Source organism: Macaca nemestrina, chromosome 13 (genome assembly GCF_043159975.1).
Source record: "Macaca nemestrina isolate mMacNem1 chromosome 13, mMacNem.hap1, whole genome shotgun sequence".
Taxonomy (NCBI): domain Eukaryota; kingdom Metazoa; phylum Chordata; class Mammalia; order Primates; family Cercopithecidae; genus Macaca; species Macaca nemestrina.
In genome coordinates, this window is record NC_092137.1 from 76,269,400 (window position 1) to 76,292,730 (window position 23,331).

Consider the following 23,331-nt stretch of genomic DNA (forward strand, 5'->3'; position numbering starts at 1 on the left):
ATTTCTATGGCTTCTGAAATTCCTCTCGTTGATTTCTAGTTTTATTATATTGTGGTCACAGAAGATGCTTGATACTATTTCAGTTTTTAAGAATGTTTTAAGACTTGTTTCATGACCTAACATATGGTCTATACTTGAGAATGATACATGTGCTGAGTAGAAGAATGTATATTCTGCAGCCATTGCATGAAATGTTCTGTAAATATCTATTAAGTCTATTAGTTCTATACAGCAGATTAAGTCCACTTTTTGTTGTTGTTGTTGTTGTTTTTGATTTTCTGCCTGGAAGTCCTGTCCAATGCTGAAAGTGGGATGTTGAAATCTCCAGCTATTATTGTATTGAGTTCTCTGTCTCTCTAGCTCTAATAATATTTGCTTTATGCAATCTAGGTGCTCCAATGTTGGTTGTATATATATTTGCAATAATTAGATCCTGTTGCTGGATTGACCCCTTTATCATTATGTAATAACCTCCTTTGGTTCTTCTTACAATTTTTGTCTTGAAACCTCTTTTGTCTGATATAAGTATAGCTGCTTCTGCTCTTTTTATGGTTTCCGTTGGCATAGAATATCTTTTTCCATCCCTTTATTTTCAGTCCATGTGTATCTTTATAGGTGAAGTGTGTTTCTTGTAGGGAACGGAGCATTGAGTCTTGTTTTTTTCACCTGTTCAGCCCCTCTGTCTTTTGATCGGACAGTTTAGTTCATTTACATTGAATGTATATGCTAGGGACTTTTGCACTTTTTATTTGTGATAGTTTTGTGGTCTTCTCTTCCTTCTTCCCTTCCTTCCTGTCTTTCTTTTAGTGAAGGTGATTTTTTAATGGTGGTATGATTTGATTTCTTGTTTTTTATTTTTTGTGTATCTATTGTGTGTTTTTTTATTTGAGATCACCATGAGTCTTGCAAATACTATCTTATAACCCGTTATTTTAAATTGATGACAACTTAACATTGATTGCATAAACATATGAATAAACATGCAAAAGAAAACCAATACGAACTCTACACTTTAATTTCATCCCCCTACCTTTCTAACTTTTTGTTATTTCTCTATTTCTTATTGTACTTTATCTTGAAAAGTTGTAGTTATTATTTTTGATTGGTTCATTATTTAGTCTTTCTACTTAAGAGTAGTTTATACACCATAATTACGGTATTATAATATTCTGTGTTTCTCTGTGTGCTTCCTATTAGCAGTAAGTTTTGTGCCTTCAGATGATTTTTTTTTCTTTTTTAACTTTTAAGTTCAGGGGTACATGTGCAGGTTTGCTATATAGGTAAACTTGTGTCATGGGGGTTTGTTGTGCAGACTATTTTGCCACCAGGGATTAAGCCTAGTATCCATTAGAAAATTTTTCTGATCTTCTCCCTCCTCCCACCTTCCTCCCTCTAATAGACCCCAGTGTCTGTTGTCCCCTTCTATGGGTCCATGTGTAGTCATAATTTAGCTCCCACTTATAAGTGGAATATGCAGTACTTGGTTTTCTGTTCCTGTGTTAGTTTGCTAAGGATAATGGCCTCTAGCTCCATCTATGTTCCTGCAAAGGACATGATCTCATTGTATGGCTGCATAGTATTCCATAGTGTAAATGTACTACATTTTCTTTATCCAGTCCAGCATTAATGGGCATTTAGGTTTATTTTATGTCTTTGCTATTGTGAATAATGCTGCAACAAACTTGAAAATGCATGTGTCTTTGTGATAGAACAATTTATATCCTTTTGGCTGTATACTCAGCAATAGAATTACTGGGTCAAATGGTAGTTCTGTTTTTAGATCTTTGAGGGATCACTACGTTGTTTTCCACAATGGCTGAACTAAGTTATACTCCCACAGACAATATGTAAATGTTCTTTTCTCTCCACAACTTCGTCAGCACCTGTTATTTTTTGACTTTCGTAATAACCATTCTGACTGGTGTGAGATGGTATCTCATTGTGGTTTTGATTTGCATTTCTCTGATGATTAATGACATTGACCATCTTTTTCATATGCTTGACCTTGCTCATTAACATTCTTTTGTTTCAGATGAAAGAACTCCCTTTAGCATTTCTTGTAGGACAGGCCTGGTGTTGATGATATCCCTGAACTTTTGTTTGTCTGGGAAGGTCTTTATTTCCCCATCATGCTTGAAAGATATTTTCCCAGGATATACTACTCTAGAGTAAAATTTTTTTCCATCAGCACTTTAAATATAACATGACACTCTCCTGTCACGTATGTTATTTGTTTCTTTTGCTGCTTTTAGAATTATTTCTTTATGCTTGACTTTTGGGAGTTTGATTTTAAGATGCCTTGAGGTATCCTACTTTGGGTTAAATCTGCTTTGAGTTCTATGGCTTCCTTGTACTTTCTTTGATATCTTTCTGTAGGTTTGGGAAGTTCTCTGTTATTATCCCTTTGAATAAGCTTTCTATGCCTATCTCTTTCTCTACCTACTCTTTAAGGCCAATGCCTCTTAGATTTGCCTTTTTGAGGCTATTTTCTAGATCTTGAAGGCATGCTTCAGTTTTTATTTTTATTTTTTGTCTCCTCTGACTGTATTTTCAAATAGCTTGTCTTCAAGTTCATTAATTTTTTCTTCTGCTTGATCAATTCTGCTACTAACAGACCATGACACATTCTTCATTATGTCAATTCCATTTTTTAACTCTGGAATTGTTATGCCCAGACCGTTTATTCCCCGAAGAAGACCACCAGAGTCCAGAGTCAAAGCTAAGCAGCAAGGATCTTTATTACAGGTTCGAACCTGGAACTCTCCCTCGCTCGTGAAACGAGACGGGCGGGAGAGCTCCCCCACTGAGCTCCGAGCAGTGTTATATAGTCTAAGAAAAGTGGGCATAGAGTTATTATACAAATCAGATATATGATTGGCTAGTGTTTGGACAAGGCGATTTGGCTAACTATGATTGGTTCCCGCCATTTCTGATATTTTGGTTAAACTTTGAGGCGGGAGAGCAGGTTTATGGCAGCAAGAGTTTATCTTACTTAAACACGTCTTGTGACCTTGCCTCAGAACTTACAAAATCTCTGGTATGTGCAAAACAAAATCTCTGGTACGTGCAGAAAACCAGGTACTCACAGAACTTACGAAATCTCTGGTATGTGCAAAGATTAGAGAGCAGAACAAGGGTGTAGCGGGTGGGGGGCGGGTACACATTTATCTTTGTGTCCTTTCAGAATTTTTGCTTGATTCTTTTTAACTACTCAAATCTTTTTGTTAAATTTATCTGATAGAATTCTGAATTTATTTTCCATGTTATCTTGAATTTCTTTGTGTTTCCTCAAAGTAGCTGTTTTAAATTATCTGTCTGAAAGGTCATATATCTCTGTTTCTCTAGGATTGGTCCCTGGTGCCTTAGTTATTTTCATGAGGTCATGTTTTCCTGGGTGATTTTGAAGCTTGCAGATGTTTATCAGTGTCTGTGAATTGAAGAGTTAGGTATTTATTGTAGTCTTCACAGTCTGGGCCTGTTTGTGCTCACCCTTCTTAAGGAGGCTTTCCAGGTATTTGAAGGGATGTGGGTCCCAAGTCTAACAACACTGTGGTTTTTGCAGACTTGTTGAAGTACTTGGCGGTCTTGGATAAGACCTGAAAGAATTCTCTGGATTATCAGACAGAGACTCATGTTCTTTTTTCTTATTTTCTCCCAGATGGAGACTCTCTCTCTGTGCAACGGGGGGTATGGTGGTGCTAATATCCTTCTGGCCACCACCACTGGGGCCGTGCTGGGTCAGATCTGAAGCCAGCACAGCACTGGATCTCACCTGAGGCCCTCTATAATCACTACTTGGCTACCACCTATGTTCACTCAAGACCCTATGTTCATTCAAGGGCTCTATAATTAGCAGATGGCAAATACAGCCAGGTTCTTGTGCTTCCCTTCAGGATGGTGAGTTTCCCTAGGCCCCAGGCAGGTCAAGAGATGTTGTCTGGGAGCCAGGGATTACAGTTCAAAACCTTAGTAATTGCTTGATGTTCTCTTTTACTGTGGGTAAGCTGATACTCAAACCACAACACAAAGTCCTGCCCTCTCTTCCCTTCCCTTTCCTCAGGCAGAGGAGCCTCTCTCTGTGGCCACCACACCCGTTGGCCCGTGAAGGGTTCTGCCAGACCACTGATGATGTTTACTTAAATTCCAAGAGCACTTCAGTCAGCTTGTGTTGAATGCTGCCAGGCCTGGGACTCACCCTTCAGGACAGTACGCTCCTCTCTGGACCCAGGGCAGGTCCAGAAATGCCATCCAAGAGCCTAGGCCTAGACTAGGGGACCCCAAGCACCTGCTTGTGGCTCTACCACACTGTGGCCGAGCTGGTACCTAAAAGTGCAAGACAAAGTCCCCTTTATTTTTTTCCCTCTGCTTTTCTCAAACAGGAGTCTTTTGCCTGTAGCCACCACACCTGGGAATGTATTGAGTCCCACCTGAAGTCAGCATGTCTCAGAGCCCAGGGTCCATGGTGTACTACGTGGGTATCACTGCTAGTTATTCAGGGCCTGAGAGCTCTTTAGTCAGCAGGTAATGAATCCTGCCAGGACTGGGTCCTTGCATTCAGGACACTGGGCTCCCCTTTGGCTCAGGGTGTATCTAGAAATGTCATCTATAAGCTAGGACCTGGGGTGGGGGCCTGATGACTCTGCCTCCTGCCTTCTACTGTGGCTGAGCTTGTATTCAAGATGCAAGACAAAGTCCTCTTTACTATGTACTTTCCTCTCCTTAAGCAGAAGGAAGGAGTCACTTTCCTTGCTGGGAGTTGTGTAGCCTGGGGTTGGGGGAGGGGTGGCACAACCACTCCCTTAATTGCCTCAGCTTATGTCTCCCTAGGTCATGTGCTGCTTTGGTCCTCTGTCTCTAAGCCTAGCTCAGAATTAGGAGTTCCCTAGGAAGTGTAGTCCTTGTGCCCTAGACTGCTTTTCAAGTTTACCTAGGACCCTAGAGCACTTTGGCTTCCTGGAGCAAGACTTGCCAAGAAACCCAATTTCCGATCACTGGGATGGGTGATTCCCCTGTGGCTAGGGCTGGTTCACATGCTCCTTCCATGCGTGGGCATGGCTGAACTCAGCATGGCTTTACTCTCTGTATGACAGGGCAGCCCTGAATTCAATGTAGAGTCTATAATTCACTGTGTTATCCCTGTCCCAAGTGCTGCATGGCCTCTGCCTGGGGATGGGAAAGGGGCAGTGTAGGTGATTCCAGACTGTCTTTCTGACCCTCTGCGATGCCTTCTACAGCAATATGAAGTTAAAAACAGGTACTGTGATTGCTCATCGGATTTGTGGTTCTTGGGATGGTGCTTTTCTGTGTGTGAATAGTTGTTAAAATTTGATGTTCCTGATGGGGGGGATGAACAGTGTAGGCTTCTTTTCCACCATCTTGTTGAGCTCCCTTGCAATTGGTTTTGAACAGCAATGAGGCAGGATGCATCAAATTCTTTAAACTTGATCTAATCGTTCAGCTTCCAAGGACTATTTGCAAGGAAATAAGGGTCGACAAAGGTTTTTTGTTTTTGTTTTTGTTTTTATTTTCCTGTTTTATTTGTATTCCCTTCCAAGGATGTTTCTCATTTATTCCCTGTTGATGTCATTCTTTCTCATGACTTTCAATATCACTTATGTTGATAGTTTCTAGGTAATTATCTCCAGCCTGTTCTCTCTTCTGAGTTTGAATCAATGTGTCTGTGTCATATCTGATAGACACTTCACAACTAACATGTCCAGACCGTATTTCCGACATCTCTTTCCCTCATCTTGCTCTTCCTGCAGTGTTCTCCAATTCAGGATACTCCAGTTTTTAGGCTGAAAATGTTGGAGTCATTCTTGACTCTTCCTTTATCTTTTTCTCATCCTCTATCCAATTTGTCAGCAAGTATCATAGGCTATACAGTTCCAATATAGCAAGAATTGGAACCTTTCTCATACCCTCTACTTGCACCCCCTAAGTCCAAATCATCATTAGCCTGGCTTAATGCAGTCAGCTGCCTATTGGATTTTCTGTGTCCATGCTTTTCTCTTCATTCTTTCTCAATCCAACAAACAAAGTGATCACATAAAACATAAGTAAGTTGTTATTCTTTTTCTCAGAATGGTTTTCTATTTAACAAAATATTCAAAGAACTTATGTGGTCTGTAAGAAAGGCAACTATAATTTATCATTCCAACTGGGGTATGTTTTGGAATAAAAGTGGAGCACTATCCATAATTATTTTAGAAAAACAAGTGCAAACTGCTCCTTTACTCTGTTACCCCTCTGATCTCATCTTTCACCACTCCTCTTTTTATTCATTCTGTGCCAGCTTCTCTTTCCTTCTCAACATGCCAGGGATGCTGTGCCTCAGTGACTTTACATTTACTGTTTATTTTTTCTATAATGTTCTTTTTAAAAATTGTTCACAAATTGCCCCCTTGTTTCCTTCAGGCCTTTTACAAGTGTCACTTTCTAAATGAGACCTTTTTTGACTTTCCTTTCCATACTCGTTTATTTTCTCCCTTTCTTTCTTACCTTTTTATTGTTCTTCTTAGCACTATCTAATATGCCATATATTTTGTTAATTTATCTTCATAGTCTGCCTCTTTTACTGGGACATAAGAACTTCAAGGGCAGGGGTTTTATCTCTCTTTTGTAACTTTTTTTTACTGTAGTATTTTTTTCCATGTAGAATAAATATTTGTTGAATGAATAAACGAACGCGTGAAGAAGTCACTATATAAATGTAAATAATTAGGATATATTTACATGTTCAACATTAAAAAATTAGTTAAATTATGGTGCCTTTATATGATATAATATTGTTCAGCCAATAAAAATGATGATACAAGTACATTCATTTAAAGGGAATGTTGCATTATTAAAATAATTTTGCAAAGCAGTATGCATTGTCTGGTATTTGCATACACATGTGAGCAAATAAATATGCATAGTGCTACTTGTGGTTACCACAAGGCTATGAGATGATAGCTAATTTTTACTTAATTCTTTTTGTGAATCTGAAAATTCTACCTTCATTCCAATGTGCAGGTAGGATTTGCATAATAAAAAAATGAGATTAAATCATAAAAACTGGCCTTATTGTTGGTGAAAGTCTAGAGTTTTTTACTTATTCTTTGTATCATTTTGGATGTGAACTTTCATCATTGGGGCCATAATTTCACTAAAAAAGATAGCTTTCAAAACTTTTAGGGCCATGGAAACTGTCTTCAAGAAACTTAAGCAACTAAAAGTGATGGAAAACGTCTCCAGTTGAAAAAGAGTGTAGCGAGCATAGGTTCAGGACAATGAGAAACTCATTTTGAAAATCACTGAAAGAGATGATCCCTTGGGTCATGTGGCAGAGACAGCAGCTCTGATTAGGGTTCTTCTTCCATAATGTAGAGTGTGGCAGGGATGCAGCTGCCAGCCATGGACTCCTTTGCCCAGTTTCTTTTACATCTAGGTGGGGTCATGCAATGTGGGTGAGAGGGATGATCACCACTACCAGGCCTGGCCCATAACCAACACTCTGAGACCCTCTACATTATTCTCCCTATCTGTCAGCTAGACGTTGATGCCAGAGTACTTTTAGAAGCCATGCATTGATGATGGCCGAAATTATCCTCATGCTCTGAATGACAACATGATGTACCTCCAGTTACTACTTATGACTTCTGTTGCATGTGAAATTTAGAAGTTTATCTATTATATCAACTAGACATTTTTTTCACATTCTTTAAAACTGCACAGTTCTATTTATTCACACATCATAGTAAAATTTAAGCAACTAACTGTATTTTCAGGTACACTTTTCCTCAGATGGTGTAATTTACAGAGAAAAACCAAGGAAATTTAATAATTCATTACCTGGATACTATTCAAAATATACACGTATTATGCACTAGAATGATTGTACAGAGCCATCTTAATTTATTATCCTTTGACAGGATATCTCAATACAAGTTTTTAATCTATGTAGTTTAATATTTTGTTTTGATGTTTCAAGTACAAACTGGGTTGCATTAGTATGCTCCTAAGAAGAAGGGCACCCTTGTTTCAGCTAGGTTCTGGCAAAGTGTGAAGTTCAAGATCTTTCCAGAGGGGAGCATGGAAGCAGAGTAAACCAGAGTTTGTGCCAGTCCTTTTACTTCTTAAGCCCAAGTACCTTGTAAGTGCCCCTCTTTGACCATTTATCCATCTCAAATTTATATTTGTTTTTACCTGGTTTCTACTGCGTACAAATACATAGAGGGTAGGAGAAGGGGGGTGCCATGGAAGAAAGGAGAGCCTATGCTGTTTAGGAAGGCCCTGTCTCCTCGTTTTGGTACTTGTTCTCCTCTAGAATGCCCTCCTTCAAGGCAGAGCGTATGTGTGTAAAAGGCGATTCTGCTCGATCGTCCAAAGTAAGGGAGGTTGTTGGGGCTTCTGGACTTGTTATAGAATGTGCATGTACACTTTATATCATCCCCTGTATCAGGTCTCAGTGCCAAACTGCTCCCCATCTTTGCCTCCCCAGGTGACAGTCCAGCTGCCTGATTCTTGAAGCCACTTGATTTTGGCAGGAGTGTGTGACTCCCCCTCAACCCACTCCCCTTCCAAGAAATAAAAATAACTCTACTGTGCTTGAGCTGTCACCGGTTCACCAGACCCCAGGGAAGCTCCTGTCCGTGATGTCGCATTCATTTCTGAACGCTGGCATTGTACTTTGAAATTCCCAAACAAAATGCACAGAGAAACACTAGGTGAATAACAATGAAACCAGCAGCATTTATTTTTGTGCGTGGCAGTCTCAGTTACATTTTTGTAAAAGACCTTTTTGCCAAAATTAGTTTAGGTTTCAAGGCACGTTTCACCCTCAGTCAAATATAAAGGTCACTCAGTGAACAAAGGGGAGATTGTGTGTTCTTGGTGATCACAGATGAAGCTGGAAAGGCAGCCTCTTTCAAACAAAATGAGGTAGTTAAGTGGAAAATGAAGGCGGTGAATTCTATAGAGCAGCGCTCAACAACAAGGGATGCTGGCATTTTTTTTTCTTGACATAAACACAATAACACATAGAGAAAAGCCTATCAGAGAGGAGAGTGACCCAGGTGCTGTATAAACAGATTTTCAGACAGGCAGTTGGAGCCCCTTGGTATCTTTAGTTTCTCCTACTCCCTGCTACTTTATCCTTTGTCAGATTCAATGCAGCCTTCAAGGGCACTGGAGGCAGAAGAAAGAGAAAAATGCCGGGGGAAGGGAAAAGGGGAGGGGGAGAAAACAGTCTCCTTTCCTAGCCTTTGTTAAAGAATAAAAGCGCACACGTGTAAAAATCATTTACTCTCTACCCGACAGTGCCAGCATGTTTGACACTGGTTTGCTGAAAGCTTATAGAGAAACTCTGTTGACATTTTATTCGCATAAGAGTTTTGAATTATATAAGGCATTTTTGAGATGCGCTGTTGGATATGATCTGAACAGTCAAGCTTGGAGGAAAAAAAAACACGTAACACCCAGTAACTCTTAAGTGTTTATATAAATCCCAAAGTGGAAAGAAAGGATAAAATGGTAAGAACAAAAATATTTGCTTATTCTTAGACAGCAACCTAATACACCTGTGTCAAAAATAAAAATTATACTTTGAAAAGGATGTGCAAATGCCCAACTTTTTCCCAGAGCTTCTCTCTTATCCTTTAGGTAAGGGAACTTAGGACTTAAGTATAATAACCAAACGCAGCAGGATTCAAGAGATTCTGTCCTTCTGCACGTGATACATTTTGATACTTCATTTTCTTTTGACAAATGCACATATATTTTTAATTAAGTACATATATTCATTGCAGTGAAATTAGAAAGTACAGATGAAGAAAAAACAAACACGTCTAACCTTACTTTTCAGATAATCATAGTTAAAATTATTCTATATTTTAAATACTTTTTCTATGTGCATACATATGCATAATACATGCATATACATACGATAAAATTAAAATATTCTGTTTATGTTGTTTTGCAATCTATTCAATAAAATATGTTGTATATTCATTTTTACGTCCTACAGCTACTTCATCATTTTTAATGGTTGCATAGTATTTCATCATATGAATAGACCATAATATGCATGAAATATATTGTATTGTTGGATGTTTAATTGGTTTCTAAATTTTTTGACGTTGTTAATAATGTTGCAACAAACTCCATTATTTTCTTATGATAAGTCCTACAAGTGAATTGCTGGGTGAAAACTCATGTCTAATTGCTGGTGACTTGCTTGTTATATTCATAACATTTTAAAATTTATATTTTGTATTTAAAGTTATACCAGATTACATCCCTGTTGTTGTTCTCATTCTCTTCTTTTGAAACTCAACATATAAACACACAAATACACACATATATTTATTAACATATATGAGGTCAATAGAAGTAATAGCTACATAGCCATATATAGATACATGCACACTAGATATATTTATATGTATATGTGTGTGTAATCTGTGTGTATATATTAACACATATATACATGTATGCACAGACATATATATATTTTTATTCCAGTATGTTTACTTTTATCTCTGTACTTATCTTTGTCTGTCTCTATTTTGAACTTTAATAAAAGAAAAATAATGACCAAACTAAAAGAAAGGTATACTTTGATAAACATTGAATTTTAAGAATATTTTTAAAAATTTTATGAATGCATAAGTGAAAGAAAATAGGTTACCAAAGATCAAAACTGTATCTTTTTTACCCAACAAATTAACAAAAATTATTATTTTTGAAGATGTAAAGAAATAAGTGTGTATATATAGATTGGGTGTGTGTGTGTGTATGTGTGTGTACATATATATGTATATATTCTCTTCTGGATATTTGATAATCTCCCTTATTGGTTTTAATCTCTAAAATATCATAATAACACTTCTTCCAAATTATTGAATATATTTTACTTATCTTGTAATTTGCTAAGTCAATTCCCGTAATATTTAATCTTCTGCTTACCAGCTCTCCTAAAAATTAAATTCTGCATTTGTGTTATTCCTCTTGAAGCAATAATAATCAATATCCAATTTTCCTTGCTCCACAAGTTCTTGCTTTTGTTCTATTAATAGAAAGTTTTTTTGGAATGTGTATAAGAATATGAATTAAACATTTTTCAAAATGTACTTCTGTATCTTGTAGTAGCTGAATTTATTAGAAACTGTTGTCATTATTAAAATTGGTCATTTTCTTTGGAACTGTTGAATCTTATCATATCCCTAATAATTCTATTTTTTCTTTGCTCATTCTGGCACAGTTAAGTACTTGATTTTCAGTTTGGTTGCATCTATGATTGTATGGTTTGCACTTTGAGTGTTGCAAGTCCAGATGAAGCAGGATAGATGATGTTTAGCTGTAGTTCAGTTATCCTTAGCTAGATCGGATTATCTGAATAGAGGAGAGGAGAGGGTGATTGGACTACAGATGGTGGCTGCCCTGACAAAGAACTTCACCTCTGTGTTCAGTGGTTACATTTCCATGATTGTTGTGGCTGTCTGAGGTAAGTTAGCTACTCGAGTGCTCACAATTTTCTAATTGGAATGACAATGCTTGCTAGGAGCCAACATCAGCAGTGACTCTACATTTTCTACCTCTGTTTTTTGGGAAAATCATAGCCAGGAGTAAGGTGGATCCTGACCTTATGTTGTTTTGGGTATCTGTAACTAACTCCTTCTAGATGTGCTCATATGATTTAGGGTTTAAAAAATATACATGCTTTTCCTTAAATTTTTTTTTTTTAAAGACAGGGTCTCACTTTGTTGCCCAGACTAGAGTGCAGTGGTACAATCATGGCTCACTGCAACCTTTACTTCCTGGACTCTGGTAATCCTCCCACCTCAGCCTCCAGAGAGCTGGGACCACAGACACACCCACTACACCCAGATAATTTTTGTATTTTTTGTAGAGACGAGGTTTCACCCATGTTGCCCAAGCTGGTCTCAAACTCCTGGGCTCAAGCGATCCACCCACCTTGGCCTCCCAAGGTGCTGGGATTACAGGCGTGAGTCACTGCACCCAGTCAATGTATACTTTTACTTTCTGAATAAATGTTAAGTTCACAAAAATTGTAAGACTAGTAATAGGGAGTTCTTATATACTCTCCATATACCTTCCCCTAATGTTAACATTATACCTAACCATGGTACATTAATCACAGCCAAAAAATTGACATTGGTATGATTCAGACTTTGTTTGAATTTCATTGTTATTTCTACTGATGCCCTTTTTCTTTTCCAGGATCCAATTCATAATACCACATTGTATTTAGATACACAGTTAATCCTCGAACAATAGGGGCATTAGGGACGTTGACTCCCGGCTCAGTAAAAAATTTGTGCAAAACTTTTGACTTCTCATAAACTTAACTATTAATAGCCCACTGTTGACTGGAAGCCTTACCAATAACATAAATCGTTGATTAACACATATTTTGTATGCTATATGTGTTATATCCTGTATTCTTATGGTATAGTAAGCTAGAGAAAAGGACGTGTCATTAAGAAAATCATAAGGAAGAGAAAAATTACTATTCATTCAACAGAAGTGGATTATTATCAAGATAATTATCTTTATCTTCATTGTCTTCACATTGAGTAGGCAGAGGAAGATGAGAAAGAGGAAGGGTTGGTTTTGCTGTCTCAGGGGTGGCAGAGGCAGACGAAAATGTACATATAAATGGACCCACACAGTTCAAAGTTATGTTACTCAAGGGTCAACTGTAATTGAGTTTGACCACTTAGAAAAGGCCACCAAACATTTTATCTTTTCACTACTTTATGGAAAGTCACTTGAGCTTGATTTCCAAGCTGGTATCTTCTTTTGAAGTGAATTGTGGTTTGAATGTTTCTTCTCTTCTTTAGTCTTTTTTTATGTTTATTTATTTTTATAGAAATTTTCTGAAGTTTCTTGGGAATGTATGGGTCTCTCTCTATTTTCCAAGGATAATACAGATGATTTTCTGTTTCTATTCCTCTTTTTTAAAAATGCCCTTTTTTTGGGGACATTAAACTCAGAGGCTTACATAATTATCTTTAGCCAGAGGAACTAAATGTGTCTTTCAAATCCATTTTCACTTGTGACTACCAAATTAGCAATTTTGTAATATATGAAATGCATTATGTATGCTGGAATCTGGAATGGAGTCACTGGATAACTTATTTCTTTTCATATTCAAATGTTCTAAGCTCAAAAGAAAGTTATTTTAACAGAAGAGCCCATACTGCTGCAAAGTCCATTCTGAAGGAGGAATTCTGAGGCTTCAAATCTAAGTCCACCTTTATTTGCTCAAATCTTCCAAGGCCCTGTCTCTCAAGACACATAGAATTTTTAATATTTGATCACAATTCATCATTTCATTTATTACGTTGTAAAGTTCATGGATCCCTTCATAACCTGATACAAGTGTCTTTCTCCAACATGCATGTGGCTAAGTCATTGTAGTCAATTTCTTATGGTTGCTGTGAGTCATGGAGTTGGAACAGATCTATGTTTCACTTTTGTGTTGCTTTTCATTATGTTTTCAGATGGGTGCCTTAGTGTAGTCACTGATTTCCTCACACACTCTCAGAAGATAAAGTGTCCATCTTTAAATTTGGTATGCTTATTCTATCACATACATCTGAATAGAAACCTAGCAGAAAAACATGCAGGCACGGAACCCTTATGTTTCTTTGAGTTAGTTCCATTTTATGTGAGTTCACTTCCTCTATAACCACTATACTGTGGTTAAGGAGTTGGATTTAAGATTAGCATTGTTCTCATTTTGTGTTTCTTCCTTCTCTCTGGGAATATGCCCTCTGACTTGGCTACAACCTTTCAGACAATTTCTCTTTATATTCAAGTCCATTAAATTATAAACACATTAGATTCCCCAATCTATTGTTGTGTTCAGGAAAGACTAATGTGGTTTTCAATGAGAATTAATGTATAAGTGAATCCTAGGGTATGTCCGGAACAGAGGTGGGCTGTCAGGAGATTACGAATTAATGTTTAATAAACCTTGCAAAGTGTCTCAGGATTCAATTGGTGTTTGTGTTCATGTAGCATCCGGCAAACACAGTAGCACAAGCAGTCCCCCAAAATAAAAAAAACCCCAAACACTCAACCTTTCCCCAAAGAAACATAAAGGTTCCAAAAACACAAGGAACACCAAAAATATCCTGGAGGAAAAGATGAGCTTTGAGGAATTGCCAAAATCCTGCTCTCATTCTTCTTTCAGATAGTTCAAGACTTGTACAAACCAAGCCCTCTCATTGGAATCCTGCAATTGCATCCTACTTTTTTTTTTTCCTTATCTAACAGGTGGCATCTCTCATCCCTCTGTGATTTGATGTTCTGTTACTGAACATCCCCATTTCACCTCTGGAAATCTTATTACAGGGTTTTTCAACATTCTTCATTTTATTCTTTTAAAGACAAACTGCATTTAGTAGTCCTAGTATATTCCTGAACATAGTAATTTTTTCCCTATGTTTTGGGATTAAGTACTACTTTCTTTTCCCAGGTTTCTGGTCCTTTGAAGAAAAGATTCCTGCAAAGGTTAAAATCTATATCTCAGAAACACACAGACAAATTTTCTTCTGTGGAAGATTTTAGTAAGCAGAATGGGCCATAAAGGGTAACAGCCAGAGATTATGCAAGAGACCCTGAAATGGTTCCTCTTTGGAATTAAACAACAGTTCACATCAGATCAATGATAGATGAATTGTTTGTGGACATTGAATGTTCATAGATAAATTTCTAGCACAACTTCAGTGTTTTTTGGCAGATTTTGGGAAAGATACCCTTGTCTCAATTTAGCACTCATAAATATTTTGAAAGATAAAATGGTAAATATAAAATATAACTTTGGTACCTTAAAGATGATTGCAAATTCTTTGCTACATACGTTTCTATTAAGAAGTGGAATCAACTTGTCTTCCCCTTGAATCTGGGCTAAACTTTGTGATTTGCTTGATTAATAGGACATGATGGAAAGGCTATTCTGGAACTTCTGAGGCTGAGTTCAAGGCTCCAGAAACATGCATGAAAATGCTAGACTGGAAGGGGATCCTCCAGCCCCAGTTGCCTCAATGGATGTCATATGAATTGGACATCATCTACCCAGAAGAGCCACTCCTGAGTTCCTTAGCCACAAAACTGACCAAAGTAAAATGGTTGTTTCAAGCTGCTACAAGTTTGTGGTGGTTACCTATAGACAATAAATTGAAATTGGAACCAAATAAAATGCAAAAAAAAAAGTATGCATAGATATTTAATGCACTGAATCAATCAGAATAAGTTCACAGTTTGTAGAAACTCATTTGTTTTAATGCTATCACTCACATCACTTAGGATCAAAGCACAAAATTTAGTTAAAACCCAGTTTGGAAATCCTTGTCCTTCAGAGAAGATCACAAGTGCAGCTGCAATCTTGACCGGAAATTGTGTGCTGAGCCAGGATATCTATCGGCGAGCTTTACACTCTTGTTACATTTAGATGTCACCCAAAATTGCAGTGGAGAGTTCCTAGTGAAGCATGACATAATCTCAGATATATTGGCCGAGCATAATGAAACACCAGAATTACAACCTGACTATTATTTAGCCTTTCTTTATCAAATCCATTGCAGTTTATGTACCTGTAGTCATATAGGTTGCATACTATACTGAAATTCCAACCCTCAGATTTTAAGGCACCTGTATGCTTTCCTCTAAGAACATATATTTAGTAATAAAAATTTTTCTACTTTGTAAATGAACATGAGCAAAGAAATCCCTTAAAGGAGCATAAAAGAGGAATTAAATATTACACTATTCAAAACTCCAAATTTAATTGCATTATTTCTTCTATTGTTTTGTACTTTTTGCTAAAACATAGAGCAAAGCCAATTTTAAACAGTCACTGAAAATGTATGTAACAATTAGTCTTCAATTTCCAATATGCAGTGCTGCTTTACTGTGCTTTAAATGAGCATAATCCTCCGTGTGACTTTTTGAAAGCATTTAACTGCTGCCTTGACTGGCTAGAGAAGAAACACCCACTTACTGGGCAAACAGGTCAAAAAAAGTAGATTTTTTTTTCTTTTGCTCTACTCTAAGCAAAGAGAAAATACCAGGAAATAGCTAGGTCTCAAACCACCTATTATGCTTTGACAATTTAGTTGTGGCTTTGAAAAATTTAGATTCCCAATCCCCCCACCCAATTTAGATCTCTGCTAGCAGAAGTTCCACCATCCTACAGCTCTCATCCATCTCAGCCCTCAAGTTCTTGCAGTTGAAGGATTTATGTCAGTTGGAAATGTTGCTCCTCTTTTGTCATTTGTCGGAAGGCTGTTTATTTCCTGTTGAGTAGGTAAGAAAAAATATCACTTATACAAAAAGATAATTATAGATTATAGACATTTAAACGTCTTCTGATACTGTATTGTTTGGGGGAAAATATGTGTTAGAATTAATAGGAGAACAAGGCACATTCTGAATGATAATCATAGACATGCCTTGGGAAATCACTACGCGCGCGTGTGTGTGTGTGTGTGTGTGTGTGTATTTGTGTGTGGGCATATGGATTCATTCCAGTTATCTATTGCTGTGTAACAAACTAGCCTTAAAACTTACTGGAGTAAAAATGTCATTTTATTATGCTCATTAATTTGTGGATCAGAAATTTGGGCAGCTTACAAGAGAGATGGCTTGTCTCTGTTCCAAAATTAGATGAGGGTAGCTGGAGGTAGCTGAGACAGCTCCATGAGGGCCATATAAATGGGTCCAAATTCTCTCCCTCGTAACTGATGCGACTGGAATGTCCAAGGCGGTATCCTCACTCGTGTATCCAACACCGATGCTAGGATAGCTGACATCACTCTGTCTCCATATGTCTTCTCCATGTAGCTACCTGGACTTCCTTGCAGTATGACAGCCGTAGAATGGCTGGACCTTTTATTTAACTATTGGCTCTTCTGAGAGCAAGCATCCAGAGAACCCAAACAGGAGCTGCAAGACTTTTAATGACCTTGTCTTGGAAGTCTCAAAACATCACTTTTGCAGCATTCTGTTGATCAACCAAGTAACCAAGGCGAGCCAGAGTTAAGGGGGAGGGGAGAATTTGATTGTGCCTCTAGGAGAGAAGTAGCAAACAAGTTGTAGCCATTTTAAATCTGCCATGATGGGTACATTGAAGAGGCAGTTTCAGTTGCATTGGGAAACCAATCATCACAATGTGGGGTAGCTGTAGAAGAGGGTGCAGTGGGGCTGACCTCTTCTTTCTCTCTTTGGCTGCTAGACCAGAGTTGGAGGCATGCCTCAGACATTGCATCAAGAGGACCTAGAAGTCATCGAACTCCATGGGATTCACTGGTAGAATACCAACTTGAAGAGGCAGAAACAAAAAAAACAGAATAAACTCTTGGACAGAATTGGTCCCTCGGGTTCACCAGGGACCAATTGACATAAGCCAATGACATAAGGCTGGGAAACGTTGGAAGAAAAAAGAAAAAAATCACATTTTAGCAGGCTTGAATTCAGAGATGTAAAAAATATTTTAAAAAGACATTTGAAAACATTTGATAAACCAAGTTGGCAAAGTAAGATAGATGGTTGTCATCATCTTCCAAAGTCCTTGTGTCTGTGTCATTTGTTCACATATCTAATTACTAGCCAGAAACCGTTATTTTCCTGAATATTGAACTTCTAATAGCAATTTATATTCAGTCACCAAGTTTTCTTTTTTTAGTGAGATCTTTAGTAAAACATATGGTATTTGAAAAGCACATAGAAAAGGGCACATCTAACACTGCATGTGTATATATTAGTGTGTGTATATATTTATATTTGTATATGTTTGTGTGTGTGCTGTAGGAATGCACATATATTTAAGACATTAATGCCAATACCAGTGTAGATACAGAACAAAAATTTCTGGATTTTTTTTTTTTTTAATTCTCAGTTTTCTTTAACCTTTTTTCCCCACAGGCAATATATTATTGTAATAATTAAAATAATGTGGATTCCTGGTTAGGACTCCCCAGCTCCCAAACACCAAAGTTTCTTGTGAATACTTCCAGCCATTATTTGTTTAACCCAATCACTGCTTCTACTATTGAAAGAGACATCTAAATTTGTAAGCAAATAAGCCATCGAAGTAACTCCTAAACACATATTTTTGTATTTGGCTGAACACAATCATAAAATTTCATTTGTAGTCTTCTTTTCAAAGGACAGAATCTTCATCCTCGATATTCTAACCCCAATTTAAAGAAGAAAATTAAATTATATGAATATTTAGAGAAAATTTTATACTTGCAGAGTCCCTGATGTTAGCAATTCTCTGAAAATTTGGCTTTTACTTTGCCTGCTTTTTACATGGGTAGTATACAATTTTTCATAGTTTTCTTCTTTCCTCAGGTCCAGGGACACCTTCCTTCCTAAGCTGGGTTGGCGAGGGGTAATCCTAAAGCAATCATTAGGAGAGTCAGTGTTCTACAAATAAGTAAGGATATAGAATATTTTTGTTGCTTGATTTTATAAATTTTATGAGTCAAGTTCAAATCTCTAAAGTGGATACATATATCTTTTCTAATATGATGTTGTTCAATTTCACAGTAATTGACAACACCATTTCTTTGTGGTTAATCCTTTATGTTAAATCACCACCTTCCACAAGGCAATAGGTCTCTATGGCAACCCACAAGCTCCCACTGTGAGAACTGTATCTCACCCAGTATGGCCAGAGGATCATTTCGTTCCACTTGGCTTCAGAAAATTTTCTCATACAATTTCCTTGACCCCTTCATCGATGAAGATCCTCCACTCACACCGACCCTCTCACCCGTGGGCCCTTGCTGGGACTTAACACTTTTTTTTTTTTCTATAAAGAGATAAGGAAAAACATCACTCAGTCTCAGCGCCATTTCAAAGTGTTTTTCTAACTCTATTTTTGTTTCCAGATTTGCATTCTATGTTCTTCTATTATTTATGCTAGGTCAAATGGATTGAATTTAGTTACTTTCTCATAGATTACTCTTTCCGGGGAGGAATTTTAGGATGCTTCTATCCTTTTCGTGTTGCCTGGTTGTTAATTCTCAGAAGTGACTACTGGACTCAACTATTCGTATAGCTGGTGATAATTAAGATAGAAAGGTGTATAAATAGAGTCCAGAGCAGAAATCGTCTCACCCAATTCCTAAGTCCACATTTATCATGGTGATGCCCTCAAGACTGCAGCTTCCGTGATGTTTACATAAGACTCCTGTTATTCAATTGCATATTAATGGTTCAGCAAATGTCGTGGATCATTTTAAAATTGCTTGCTACGTAATTTCTTAGTAGAGCATTTCCTTGAATTAAATCTATTGTATCTGGAGCAAAATGTAATTTTTCCTACTCCCTATGTTGGGGTTAGCAGTTGCCTGCACAATGCTAATTTCAACATACAAACTCATGCTCTTATAATAATGTTAGTATAGAACTAACAAATTCTATAATGATTTGCCTATTGGCTTAAGGGGTGCCAGAAACTATTTTAAAGTTTGTAGGTTGCCTAAGAATACCCTAAAGATGCTGCATCCTTATGGGAGTGTGGGGATATTTTTAAGGAGTTAATATGCATAAGAGCTAAGAACTCCTGAAACATAATGGGAACTCAAGAGATATTAACTACTACTATTATTATTATTGTTACAGCTATATCAGATTCTCTGATTGGTGCCAAAGGTGGTGGTTAATTTTCGTCATCCTTTCGTGTAGCTGTTCATTTTTATTTTTGGTATGCAAATACTGAAACATATTTCTCAACAGGAGCCAAAACCCATCAAGCATACACAGACTTAGACTCAAATTTGCACTCTATCCCTTTGTCAGAACTGGCTGTATGAGAATACATTAAAATCCTGGAGAATAACATAATAGTCTGGATAAATCATTAATTATTAAACAATATTTCTGTGTGGAAAGGTACATAGGAAAAGGAGAGAAAAAAATTAAATGTCACTTTGTATTCAGTGAGCTTAAGGACTCGCTCCTACTCTGAATTTCCTTATGCATTAGACAGAAAAACAGAGATTAAATATTCACTGAATTGAAGACAAATATTAGAGCTGCCAAATGAAATTTCATGGCATATTTGTGAATACGTTTAAGTTAGTAAGCCTTGATTCAGAAATATTTTGTGGGTATGCTATAAGAAGACTTTGAGGATCAGAAGCTCAAAATTTACTTCAAAAATTTAGGTAACTGAAATTGGACATCTATTAATCCCCTAATAATGTGTCAGACATCATATATATATATGTAGATACATATGATATATACATAATATTTGTTACAGAAAATTACATGTACACAAATAAAGGGCACCGTCACCTAATTTCCTTTCTTGAAGGCTTTAAAAAGTTTTATATTTATGAGGCAAAATCCCAGAAATGTTACATAACAAGTCCTGGACAAGCTCTCAGCTGTTTACAGCAGTAAGCACTGCTATAAATGACATCTCTAAAGCAATTCTGAATCCTGTGGCTCAAAGGGCAGAGAGCCCTGGAACATTTTCCAGACTTGAAGCTGGGTATTGCTTCACAAGGTATGCCTTCCTAATGAGAGTGTTCAACCTAAGCTTTTATGAAAATTGTTCCAATTAATAGTCTCATATGATGGATATGGGATTGTGGTTATGAATTTCCATTTCAGTTCACTTTGTGCAAGAGCAATCATCCTTAAAGGCTCATAATTTCTTTTAATTGGATATTTCATTACCAGGCAAGGGTACAGAGAGCAAAACTAATTTTCCTTGCCTTTTATTTAGCCCACTTTATTTGGGAGTAAGTACTTATGATATAGGCCTAAGAAGCAATCATTATTCCTGCTTCTGAAACTAATTTGCTGAACAATGGATTGCAAATTATTTTATGTTCTATGCCTCAGTTTCTCTTTTTGCAAAATGGATTGTTGACAGTTAAACTTCAAAAATAAAAATGGTACATTAAAGAGAACAAAATCTTCCCCATTTAGGTTCTAAATATATTGCCATTCTCATTAAGAAAACCTATGCACACTTCACTTCCTTTATCTCCCTTTCATGTTCAGGGCTGGCTGCACTTTTCTCAGCAAAGTTTAGGATGGTGGGAAAAGTAGCTGATTAGGATTAGATGATGTTCAAATTAGTACTGGTTCTCTCATTTACTTGGCCACACAATCTTGACACCATCATGGAACTGTTTTAAGACTTGACTTCCTCATTTGCCCTTGTGCCCTGTTGGCTCTCACCACACATCAGGGAGTTGCTGTTTGTTGTCTGCTACACCACCAAAGAAGCATTCCATCCCTAACAATATGTCCTTAAGGAGAAATTAGACCAACTCTGCCATGTGTCACATCAGTGCTTACCTTGGTCATTCACTGCCAGGACACAGGTCACTTCAGTCATCCATCATCATTCTGAACCTCATTCTGATGCTGTTCTTTACCTTCCCCCGTCCCTCTACTCTGTACTCCTAAATCTCTCCTCTACTCTCTTTGTGATTTGCAAGATCTCTCATCCTTTAGTTCAGCCATTTTCTACTGTCTATCCATACTCTCCTGAATTCATTTTTCTCCTTGCTCAGATCAAATTCCACTATTAGAATCATTCTCTTGCAACTAATCACAGTTTTATTGTATCCTTTCCCTTCTATTTCTTATTTTTCTTCTTATTTCTTGGGAAAAACTCAAACCTTGAATAAACATTACTTTCTCTATATATTCTTCATGTCAGCACTTGTGCAAATTAAACATTGCTGGGGAAAAATCACATGGTTAAGGCTTCACTCTAATCATCTCAATTCTCAATTTGGGAGTATCTATCTACTAAAACCTCCAAAAGCTCTTTTCTACTCTCACATTCAACTGGAGACCTTGCCTCAAACTTAGTGGAGAAAGTAGAAGTCATAAGAAGCAAACTCTCATATTTTCCCACCAGAAACCCTATAAACCTTCATAACATTACTTTTTTCTTTTCTTTACCCTCTTATCTTGTTTAAAGTCCATTCTTTCTCTTTTCTCTATGGGATCATTCTAATTTTTTTTAACTGCTAAATTCAACAGACATGTTTCTTTCCTCACTTTGCTCCATCTTTTCTAGAATTCACAACAGTTAACCATATTCTCGTCGATTCACTCTCTTCTCTTAGCTTCAGTTACGACTCCGCCTTATGCTTTTCTTTCCATTTCACTGACTATTCTTTCCATGCTCCTTTGTTAGCTCGTCTTTTCCCAATGATCTCCAGATGTGGAAGTGATTTAGAGTTCCATTCTGGTCCCTTTTCTTAAGTGATATTTTCTCACTAGGTGATTTTCCCCTTCCTTGCATTTATCTGTCATATTTGTGTTTATAAATTCAAAATGATCAGCAGAAATTTTAGGTTTACAGAGTCAGCTTTCTGCTTTTTCATCTCGACTTGAATGTCTTAGAGATATCTTTAATGTAACAGGAACATTAAACTCTAAAAGTAAATCCACGAAACTAAACCCTTGTCTCTCATTTTCAACAGTGCCATAACTTTGTAATGTCTCTTCTTAATAAATGGCAATATCATTTTCCCTGTTCTCAGATCAAAACCTAGGTACCATATATGTGAATCTAAGCCTTCAGTAAATCCATGTCACTGTCTTGCTGAAGAATTTCCATTGGCTTCCATTGCACTGAGATTCACTCAAACTGTTGAACATGGTCAATTAATGGATCAACACTATTTAGCTCTCCCACTGAATGTCACACCATTGTCTTCCCAGATCCAGTAATGCTCTAGGAATGATGATCTGTGTTTACTTCCTAGATCATGCTAAATTATTTCCTACCTCAGAACCCTGTCATGTTCTGTTGGCTTGGAATTTCTTCTGTCACTTATTTCGTAATTGTTTTTCCTTTTCCTTTGGATTTCAGCTTAAGCAAATCTCCTCAGAAGGGTGTTTCTAGCTGCCATATCTGAAATAAAATGTACTTTTCATCCCAATTCCATTATTCTCTGTCTCAGCAATTTATTTTTCCTCATGGAAAAATGATAACTTTTTTTTTTTTTTTTTATTTTGAGATTGAGTTTTACTCTTGTTGCTCAGGTCGGAGTGCAGTGGTGCAATCTCAGCTCACTGCAACTTCCGCCTCCCAGGTTCCAGTGATTCTCCTGTCTCAGCCAACCAGGTAGCTGGGATTATAGGTGCATGCCACCACGCTCGGCCAATTTTTATATTTTTAGTAGAGATGGGGTTTCATCATATTGGGCAGCCTGGTCTCAAACTCCTGGCCTCAGGTGATCCACCCGCCTTGGCCTCCCAGAGTGCTGGGATTACAGGCATGAGCCACTGCGCCTGGCCAAAACGATTGTGCTATAGTGATTTATT

The 23,331-nt window shown here is 37.2% G+C and overlaps 1 long non-coding RNA gene across 2 annotated transcripts in view; it reads left to right on the forward strand.

Annotated features, from left to right (window-relative positions):
• Window positions 1–23,331, forward strand: part of LOC139357905 (uncharacterized) — a 203,280-nt gene that overhangs the window by 162,631 nt on the left and 17,318 nt on the right. Inside the window, exon 6 of one of the 2 annotated variants that reach the window (XR_011611929.1) lies at window positions 14,952–15,188. The exons of the other annotated variant lie outside the window; for it this stretch is intronic. This is a non-coding gene — a long non-coding RNA (uncharacterized lncRNA). Of the gene's footprint in view, window positions 1–14,951; window positions 15,189–23,331 lie in introns of those variants that run through there. 2 annotated transcript variants of the gene reach the window in all.